Consider the following 11,533-nt stretch of genomic DNA (forward strand, 5'->3'; position numbering starts at 1 on the left):
AATATTCTGAAATATACAATCATCCCAGCAGCTCAAAAGAATCAGAAATAGTTACTTATAATAATTACTGAACAAAACTCGAAGCGAGATCATAATAAAAATGGACATTTAGTTTAGCATCATATAGCATTGAACATTTCAGCGAAATTTATATAGATTAACCTAATAATTAAATAGCTTTGTTAATGAAACAATAAAGGTTTTTATACATTTATTCTATATTTTTATTTTTTACAAGGCAAGTCGAAATATATCATGTATAACATGTTACTAATAATCAGCTGTCTTGATATTTTTATGTGTTTACATTTTTATAATTCATGTCCAGATTTGTTTATATCCTGATACATTTCTATCGTCCCTGGAATAAATTATGTTTGTTCACGAAGAAACAAAATTGAAGCGAAAATTGATTTCTTACTTGTTGTATAATTTAATTTTCGGTGCGTGCTTGATGGAAGATGTGTTTTTTTCCTCTTTCAAATGTTCATCTTTACTTTTGTAAGAATGAAGTGTATGTAGTTGTAGGGTCGAAGAATTTTTTTCCAAATGAATTTCAAAATCAGAGAGCCAAATAAAGGCGATATTTTGACTACACCCTGAATGTGTAAATTTGACCTCTTGTTGACCTTTAGCGTGACCACTCTTTTTTCAATACGATATTCCAACGATCTCACAGCTAGAGATGAAAGAATTCACAAATGATGAGACATAGGTGATTCTAAGTCATCGCATATTTGAGGGTCGTAAAATAAATGAGTTTTTCCCGTTTCTTTATTTAAAGAAATTTTATCGACTGGCGGGTGAGTGATTTATGACTTTTAGTCACCCCAAGAAATTTTCAATCGACTGTGGCGACCGATCGTGTAAAGTCCCAAAGGCTATATATATATATATATATATATATATATATATATATATATATATATATATATATATAGATGATGCTAACATATGGTTAACCTGGCACTAGGTAAAATAAGTGCAATTGTTTTAATTCATTTGATTACCGGATATATCTGTCAGATAGTTTTACACAGTGGTCACCACTTATCAAGGCCCGAAAGCCACTCAGGGATGAGGGTTATTGCAAGTACATTACGTTAGTGTGGAGATTTGATGAAGTGTTTACATAAGGGGGCGGTTCATTAGGAATTTGTTAACGTTGGACTTGAACGCATCCAAGTTGTAATCAGGTGGGAAGCAGGCAGACGGAACAGAGTTCCACAGGCGTGCATGTCTAAGAAAGAAGCTTTGTTCATGGAATCCAGGTTTTGATTTAGGCACAGATAAAGAGTGGCGAAATTTTCACAGTGGATTCGGCTAGACGGGTGTTTTTCGTGAAAGATTGGCAAGGGGGGACCAGAGATTTTCCTGAGTAGTTGCTCTTACAATTACTGGAATAGCATAAATCTTCCTAAGATTCCAGTTACTTTCCATGTCATACATAAGACCTTGGCATTTAATTTTTTTTCCCATCTCATCCCTGTTTCATGCAGCATCATTGGAAACACTATCTTCTACTAAGATGGCTTCTTTCATTTTCTTGTACCATATCACTTTTTTTTATTTTACTTTTGTTAGTTTGTAGAGATCAAGGGGCTCCTTCCTGGGGCTAACACTTGATTATTAGTACAGTTTAAATTTATATCCGAGGGCTCTTTTAAGAATAGACACAGTTCCCTTTATAGCTGCTATCTATTTCCTTACAGCTTGGTCTTCCATGGATTGCTTCTAAGTTTTTCTAAATGTTCCTTTTTTTTATTACGCCAGTTGTTCCCGTCACAACCGATATAATGTTTATTTTTTCAGAGACTATGTCGTTTTTAGATCATTTTTAGGTCCTGATATTTTGTTATCTTTCAGTGTGGGTGAACATATGAGCTTTCACATGTGCTTTCTGGGAAAATGTTGAACCACATATTTCACATGAAAAAGGTTTTTCACCTGTGTGTGTAAATATATGAGATTTTAAACTTACACTGTGGGCAAAGTATGCACCACACACTTCACACCAATAAGGTTTTTCACCAGTGTGTGTTAATAAATGACTTTTTAGATTTGATTTATGGGAAAATTTTGAACCACACACTTCACAAGCAAAAGGTTTATCTCCGGTGTGTGTTAACATATGACTTTTTAGATTTGATTTCTGGAAAAATTTTAAGGCACACACATCACATGAATAAGGCTTTTCACCAGTGTGTTTTAGCATGTGAGTTTTTAAACTTATTCTGTGGGAAAAGTTTGAACCACATATTTTACATGAATAAGGTTTTTCACCAGTGTGTGTTAACATATGACTTTTTAACATTGATTTCTGTGAAAATGCTAAACCACACACTTGACATGAATAAGGTTTTTCACCAGTGTGTATTAACCTATGCCTTTTTAAATTTGCTTTCAATGAAAATGTTAAACCACAAATTTCACATGAAAAATGTTTTGTACCAGAGTGTTTTAGCACATGATTTTTTAAACTTATTTTCTGTGAAAATGCTGAACCACACACTTCACACGAATAAGGTTTTTCACCAGTGTGTAATAGTGTATGCCTTTTTAAATTTGCTTTAAGTGAAAATGTTAAACCACACATTTCACACGGATAAGGTTTTTCACCTGTGTGTGTTAACATATGAATTTGTAACTTTGATTTCTGAGAAAATGCTGAACCGCAGACTTCACATGAATAAGGTTTTTCATCAGAGTGTATAAACATATGTGTCTTTAAATTTGTTTTGAGGGAAAAGGTTGAACCACAAACTTTACATGAATGAGGTTTTTCACCAGTGTGTATTAACCTATGCCTTTTTAAAGTTGATTTCTGCGAAAATTCTGAACTACATATATCACACGAGTAAGGCTTTTCTTTTGTGTGTGTCAACATGTGATTTTTCAATTTATATTCATGCGGAAATGCTGAAGCACAGACTTCACACATATATACTTTCTCACTTTGTTTCATTTTACTGCAGGCACTGTTCTATGAGATCAAGAGGTCACTCTCTGGGGCTAATACTTAATTTCTATATGAAGTTCACATAGATATTTGAATATTTGATTAATGTTCTCCTTTATGTCTGAAATGTTGAGTTAGTAAAAAAGTTGAAAACTTTATTTCCTTCTCCCCAAATGATCAGTTACTGTGTTGTATATATTTCTTGTGGTCTTTTTGCATTAAGGGATTTGAGAACGAGAGTTAATCTAGTCTGGTAGAGCATTTAGCTTACTGATGTTAGGAGGCGAATCATCACTTGAAGACGGTGCATAATTCCTTGGAAATCAAATGTGTAGCTATACCAAGTGGGTCCTATTATGGGCGTCGAATACTATGCTGTTTTGAATATTTGCTTGCAGTTTACTTGAAGGATAAAGTCTTTTCCTGCCAGTTTATCCTGACAAATTCCTATAAAGAGAAATTTTATACACTCGAAGAAAGTATCTAGTAGACATTCAACTTCTATTTGTTTAATTTACTTCAATTAGTTTTAAAAGACCAAGGGACTTTCTCCTAGAGATACCATTTGATTTTATTACAAGTTGAATTTATATATGAGAGTATTTTAAGCATAGAAGTTGTTTCCTTTATGGCTGCTATCTTTATTTCACTACAGCTTAGTTTTCAAGGGATTTTTTCTAAGTATTTTAAAGATTTTTCTTCATTAGGCCAGTTGTTCCTTTCAAAACCGGTATAATGAATCGGTTTTCATGTCTGCCTAAAACTAACTCACATTTGCTTTTTGTTGTTTCTTTTTTATTGGCACATAAATGCTAGACAATTGCCAGCTATTTAGCCTAATTATAACTGATTGTGTACCATATGTAATGTAAAATTGGAACAATTTAAAAAATTTTAATCGTACATTTTACATAAGTTTGTTTCCTGTGTGTATACACATATGTATTTTTACACTCGCCTCTCCTGAAGGTTAAATCACCCCTATTCTTTCTACCTAAGTATGTTCTTGAAATAATTTGTGTCTTTCTCTAATTAAACAATGAAAAATAAACGAAAATCCAGTGTTCAATATTGAATCAACCCAATCCATGTTATATATATAATCATATAATCTCAATCAAAATATGTCCATCAGTTTTCCATAGTTGAAACCTGAAAATAAAAATTATGTCTTAATTATATTGCTTCATTACAGTAACAGAAACAAAAATTCTAAGTAGTTAAATGCATTAATTTGAAAAATGATTTCTTTATCTCTTATTAGTTTAAAACTTTTTGTTTTGTCTGTAGCCATGCATTTATCAGGGCTATTTTGGTCGCTTTTAGATCAAAAGATGCTTGGTAATCAAAAATCACGTTTGATGATAGCAGGAACATAATCAGGTAAGTATGCTTTGGAATTTACTACTTACTGTAATGTTATTAGAATAAGACAGATTTGTCATTACATCTAAAATCACGAGTTGCAATTATTTTCGATGCATAGAAAAGCAGCTCAGCAAAACATGTTTTGTTACAATAGAAGAGACATAACCAGGTGAACGTGTCAATGGTTTGTATGATATCCAAGATAAAGATAAGAGCGATGATTAGAACATGAATTTCAACCTTAAACAACAGGTTCTATGCCTGCATTGATTAATTCAGTTCAGCAGTTTTTCGCCATGGGGGTTTGTGATGAGATTCTCAATAATCCTACTAGTAACATCTCGTTATTGAGACAGTCAGAAGTATTGGTGTCAAGCCCTGAAGATATATCATGCGTTATCAATGTCAGAGACGTGGGCACATTACTCAATTTTGTCTGGGAAACGAGTAGAGGGGAGGGGGGCAAGAATTTTGCACCAATCTCATTCCCTAAGCAGTTGTAAATGGTGCGTTGCCGGTTGTAACTCTTCACAAAAACGGAATATTATGTACAGCTCTGGTGAACACTGGATGCATGCAGTCACTGGTCCTCAAAAACTTGTTGTAAGGAATAGACAAGGAAAGTGGCCTCTGTGCTCACAGTAGATGGAAGCACACTTAATTGCTGTGGAACAGTAGTAGTCCAAGTTAACATTGGTGCAAAGCTGAGCATTAACATAGAAATAGAAGTTGTAGTTGTGCATGAATATTTACTTGGATTTGATTTGTTGTTTGGACTGGATCCAAATTAAGTGCATGTGAGAAATAGCTGTGTCTAGTGCCGGTGAGATAACGTTTCCTTAATTCAGCAAACCAGATTTTGCTGCCATCACCATTACCGAGCCTTATTTCACTGCTGAGTATGAAAAGAACAATCAGAAGTGGACCACATCTTGAAAATGGGCTGGTGACCACTCTCCAATTATGTCAACAAATAGATTTGCAGATTATCAGCCCAAGACACACAAATTTGTGAGGAATATGATCGTGAACAGCAAATGTATCTGGAGGAAGAGCTCGATCTCCCAAAGGGTCTAATTCCCCTTATGGCTGTTAAAAATAAACAGAAGGTTAGTCCCATTATGGATTATAGGGAGCTAAATTAATACATGGACGTTTATATAGCCAATACGGGTGTTTGTTTGCAAAAATTAAAGGAATGATGACAGCAAGGACCAAATATTGCAGTGTTAGACTTATTCTGAACCCATTTGTAAGTACCTGTCGATAAATCTGTTTGACCATTCCAAACAGTGGAGATACGTAACGATAGTATTATCATACCCGCCTTGGATATTGGCTCAGTGTCGCCATTTTAATACTCAGGGCCATTGTTAATACTGTCCTCAGCAAGGATGAGATCATAAACATGGCTAGATCATCTTAAAATGACATTTTTGTGAATGAGAGTGTGTGTTCTGCAACCCATGTCAAAGAACATTTGGAGAAGTTTGGTCTGGCAAGCAAGACCCTAGAATAACTGAGACTAGGCTTACATATATTGGGATTATGTATCCCAAAGGTAGGGAAAACTATCATGGTGGCATGGAAGTGACCTTCCAGTAGTCCCTGATAGACTTACCATTAAATTATATTTTCTGTGTATGGGGAAACTGACTGGCCACTTACACAGATGCGAGGTGTATACATACGATTTTGGTGCACCTACATACCATCAGGAAATAGAATAATCGATAGGTCCCATTGCACAATAAAGTGCATTGCAGCAAAAATATGGTGCATGATCTTGGAGGCACAACATTATTCCTAAAGATGACAAGATGGCTATGACTGAACCTGCGAATCTACAATATGCACATTGGATGTGTATCAAGGGTATCGGTGAAGTGGTGGTGCCTGACAAGGTGGGAGATGCTGTTTGGGTGAAGAATCTACGGGAAAGATGTACAACGCAGTTCAGCATGGGTACAGTGACGAAAATCAATAGCTAATACTTGGTCTCAGTTGATAGAACATTATGCCATATAAAGGATGTACGCCTAGCATGCCAACAGGATTGCTTAATCCGTGACGAAATTACCTGCTCAAATGACAAAGCCCCACTGCTATACAAATGACCACACGAAGAAAGCTCCTCAGAGAATGATGCACCCAAGGTTCTAGAGCAGAAAGAGCTCAATGATGCGACAGACTAAAATGCTACTGAAGAATTTTCTGAGCCTGCACCATAAGGGTGAAGTACCACGAAAAAGTAACACGCTGAGCATTGTAATTTGTGTGATCTCTAGATCCGGGAGGAGCATGATGAGCATGTGCAGAAGCACTCAAAAATTGTATGTCAATATCTTAAGTGAGCCTACCTGTCGAAAATTAGTTTCTTTCTTATTTATGCCATTTTTCCTTTCGTGTTTTGTAGTTGCCTAAATAAACTAGAATGGCATTTTAACGTTCATTTTCTACTAAGTGAAACACACTATTGGACTTAAGCGATACTAGGATTTTGTTAGGCCATTTTTTCTTTTTCTTTTTTTTAAATATATTTTTCCCCTTTCTGCAATGTTTTCTTTTTCTGTTTTTGTTTTCAAAACACGTTCATTTTTTCTCCTGATTTTCGCTTTTTGTTTTTCCGATTTATTTATTTATTTAAAAATTCATACCTTTCTCCCAAACAACCGTGCAACGAAGTTTATTTATGCCATATTTTTTTCCTTTCGCTTTATTTCGTGTTGTAGTTGACTAAAATAACCTAAATGGCATTTTACATTCATTTATTCCATACAACCGAGCAACGCCGGGTACCTCCGCCAGTTTAACATAAAATACAACTAGTAGAGATGCATAACAAATGAACAGCAAACAGAATGAACGAACAAGCAAACAAAGAAATGAATGAACGAACGAACACACCAATTTCCAAATTATTTTTAAGTTTATATAGCACATGCGTACTAACGCTACACATCACATCATAACAACTAGCAAATTCAAATTGTCAGGACACTGAAAAGAAAGATGTTTACAAAAAATATAATGCTCATATTTTGAACAACCAATAATGGAGTTGTTTTTTGATTAACCCATGAAAAATGATTACCTACTTTAAAAATAAACTGAGTTTTTGTGTACTTAATCAAGAATTTTTTTAAATGCGTAAATTTTATTTGTGTAATATGCAAAATACTTATTTTAAATAAAATATTTTGTGATTAGAAAAATATGCAGTATATTTATTTATTTTTGCAAAGAAGTGTTACATCTGTTCATTTATGATGAACGTTTTTTCTGTATTTAATGAAGTAAATTTAAATACGTTTTTTTTTCCTGTATTTAATTTAAGTATATTAAAATACGTTTGGTCTGTATTTAATTCAAAATTTTTAAAAAAATACAGAAAATTATTAAATTTCATTTTTGTAATATGAAAAATACTTAAAATGAAATATTTTGTAATTAGAAAAAAAATCAGTTATTGTCTCTATCGCAAGAAAATGTTAAAATTTTGCTTACTTTCCACCTTAATAGTCGACTTTTATAAGTTTTTGGGTATGCTGAAAACAAATCTTATATTCAAATTTTCCACAAATAAGTAGTTCTCCGGATATGAAGCAATGTAATTTATTATGTTATAAGTGATGGGGCGATGGATGGGGCCCATCATCGCCGATGGGATGGGCATACAAAAATGGTCACCACATACAACAATGCTTAATATTTGGAAAACTACTTGTTTGCCGAAAATTTTAATGCGAAATCCATTTTCAGTATACCCGAAAACATAGAAAAGTCGTCGTTTTAAAGGTTATTGTTGAGGTGGAAAGTAAGTAAAAATTTACCAAAACAAGTGGTGCATTTGTTCGGTTCTCAGTTAGTGATGGAGAAATCTTTAATTAAGAACTAAAATATTTTGTAATTAGATAAAAAAAAAAATACAGTTTCGTCTTGACAAAATGAAAATCTTCCTTTGTTTCCTTGTTTCCGCGTTCTAAATTATCTGCAACAAAATAACATTGTTTCCTGAGTATCTCGTTTAGATAAAAACCAAATTCCAAATAAGCGCTGGGTTAGCATATTATTATTATTATTATTATTATTATTATTATTATTATTATTATTATTTAAAATAAACCGACTAACTAAAAACAATAAATTATAGCGAGATGAACCATCCTTAAGAAATTTTGGCACTTCTGCATGACAGTGACATGAGGAGAATGTGTGTATTTTAGTTTCAAGAACGGCTGATGGAGGGCATATGTCAGCCGAACAGGGGTTGATAACTTGTACCTTTCTAAAAGTGTGTGCAAAGACAATCCCTTGGAAGGGGTTTTTGAACAAATAAGGGAACTCTATCGCCGTAACTGTGCAAAAACACTATATTCCAAAAACGAACACTATATTCCAAAAACGTTTCAGTGAAAATCACTCATTGAAACAAAACAAACAACAACAACAAAAAAAACGATATTATTAAAAAAAATTATAATTTTTTTAATAAATAAATAAAAACTTCTATATTAAAATTATACTTTGCTACATTGACCAACAAAAATTATATCTTGATATATGTTTATACAATCTTACTGTGAAAAAATCTTTCTGCAAAATATACATATATTCTTAAACCTCTATAAACGTTTCATGCTTGTAAAATTCTATTTTGCTACATTGACAAACTAAAATTATATTTTGATATATTAAATCACTCATTGAAAAGAAATTAGGTACTTGTACAGTTTAATCAAAACATTAAAAAAATGAAAATATCGAAAAAGGTTATATTGTACGTATCTATTTTGGACTGAAGATCTAAAAAAAAAAATTACTTAATTTGATCGAGTTCTTTTTTTTTTTTTTTTTTTTTTTACAGCGGAAAACACGTTTTAATGACAGCACGTTGGAGGTAGCCAACTTTGAATTTTTTGAACGTGCCACGAGGAGATAACTCAGTTTAAAGCGCCAACACATCCTCCCCATCTTTTATACTAGCTTTTCTACCTAAAAATCGAACCTTTTGCTTGGTATCATAACGAATTGTTTTTTTTTCGATGTAAAAAAAAAAAAAAAAAAAAGATTTTAAAAAATGCTTGATGAAATTAAGTGAATTTTTCTCGTATATCTTAATTCCATAACGGATATGTATAATATAACCTTTTTTTTTTTTCGATATTTTCATTTTTTTAATGTCTTGATTAAACTGTACAAGTACCAAAAATTATATTAATACATTAAAATTATATTTTGATACATTTTCATAGAATAAACGTTCCGATTTTCATATATTTTTGTGTTACTTATTTCGTTATATATTTTCACGTTATTGTAAACACTTGTTAATATTTTGAGGTTCACATAATGGCGCTAGATGAGACGGCAGTTCTCTTTTGAAGAACAGGGATCGATAACTTGTCTCTGTTGCTAATATGTCACTCATGTAGAATTTTTTTGCTACACACAGAAAAGTTGAAGTAACCAGAAATTATGTCATTATTTTGTTTTTGAACCGATTTAAAATTTTAACCCATTCATTTAAGATCAAAAACAAAAATAAAATACTTATTAAATGAATAATAATGCTATTTATAAATAAATAACAATGTTATTAATTAAATGAGTAACAATGCTATTAATAAATGAATAACAATGCTTATTATTATAAGTGTAAATATATAAATAATTGTTGCACACTTAGAATTGCAGTTGCACTTAATAAAAATAAATGAAAATACAGAAAATCTTTATGGTGTACATTCATCACGGAACGAAGATGTTATATTCCAAAAGATCACGTAAATTGATCGAGTAGTTTTTTTTTTTTGTTTTTGTTTTTTTTATTGAAGAAAATGAAATATTCAGATACGTTACAACAGAACACAACACCGACCACTCTAATTTGTTTTTTTAGGGGTAATCGAGGTCGATGACAACGAATCTGATAATCAAACCCGGGGCAAATTTACAGTTTGCATGGTATTAACCCCTGAACCCACGAACTACTTTCCGCCATTTTACAACTTCCGTTTACGCGCTTGCGGCAGCATAAACGACGGTTGTTGAATGTGCCTTCACGTAGAAAACTGCATTTTACAATTTCTCTACACAACTGTCGTCGAATTTTTATTTTTTTGTAATGAGAAACTAGACATCGATGCAATGCATCGAGCGTCCTAAATAATTATGAGATTTAAAAAAAAAAAAAATGAAAGAATCTTTTAGTAAAAGAGAGCTGTCTCTCTCTCTCTCTCTCTCTCTCTCTCTCTGTCTCTCTCTCTCTCTCTCTGCACAGTGAACGATTGTAAAACAGCGCCGTCGCCGTCATTATTAATTATCCTTTCTTCACGATATAAATTAAAACAAAATAGATGGAATGGTAATTTAACAAATCATCGAATATATTTTAAAGAAACAAAAGATAAGAAAAAAAAATGGAACTTACGGGCGAGGAAGAAACTTATGCATTGTTCGTTCGTAGAAAAGGAAATCATTGTTATAACGATGTCTTTTTAGCTGCTGCTAACGTTTTTCTCATAGTCTACACGGATGACCAAAACTGACAAAAAACACAAACGTTTTAGTTTTATTATTTTCCCATGGTATACGAGATACTACCGAAGAAATTATGCAACGTTTTTTTCTAAGCAAATCATACAGCAGCAGCAGCAGCAGCAGCAGCAGCATTTATGCCAAAAAGCATCCATCCATTTCCAGCGCGGCCACACGAGTTTGTAGTGTAATTCAAACCTTGATGCTTCGCCATCTAAAACATACTTATACGGAGTAATTTCCTTTGATCTAAAGGAACTCAACTCACGTCCAGGTTTTTTTCCACATAAAGTGTGAGGACGGCATTATTATTATTGTAGTAGTGGTAGTAGTAATAGTGGCACTGTTTAAGACAAAAAAAAAAAAAAAAGGTCCGAGACAAAGTGTTGTAACTCTTACATAACTGGGGTGGGGGGAGAGAAAAAAAAAAAGGCCGCACGCGGCGTGCACCTTAAACCGGTTATCCTGACGCTCCGCACTTCTTTATTTACATTGGAAGTGACGTCACACAAATCTTATAATACGGATGGCTACAATTGTAAAAATAATTTGTTTTATTTTTCTTTCATTTTGAGCTCCTTTTTTTCTCCCGTTTGTTTTTGTTTTCTACAATTAATAAACCAGTTTGCAAGTAAATTCAATCTTGGAAACTACTCGTTTGCCGTA

General features: G+C 32.9%; 1 long non-coding RNA gene across 1 annotated transcript; it reads right to left on the reverse strand.

The window, feature by feature from the left end:
• Positions 1-3,838: 3,838 nt before the first annotated feature.
• Positions 3,839-11,436, reverse strand: LOC145258082 (uncharacterized). Its single transcript, XR_013864040.1, has 2 exons — positions 10,761-11,436; positions 3,839-4,111 (listed from the first exon to the last, which is right to left on the reverse strand). It is a non-coding gene; the product is annotated as an uncharacterized LOC145258082 (long non-coding RNA).
• Positions 11,437-11,533: the final 97 nt, after the last annotated feature.

This window comes from Euprymna scolopes, chromosome 33 (genome assembly GCF_053919585.1).
Source record: "Euprymna scolopes isolate OS-2025 chromosome 33, ASM5391958v1, whole genome shotgun sequence".
Lineage (NCBI taxonomy): Eukaryota > Metazoa > Mollusca > Cephalopoda > Sepiida > Sepiolidae > Euprymna > Euprymna scolopes.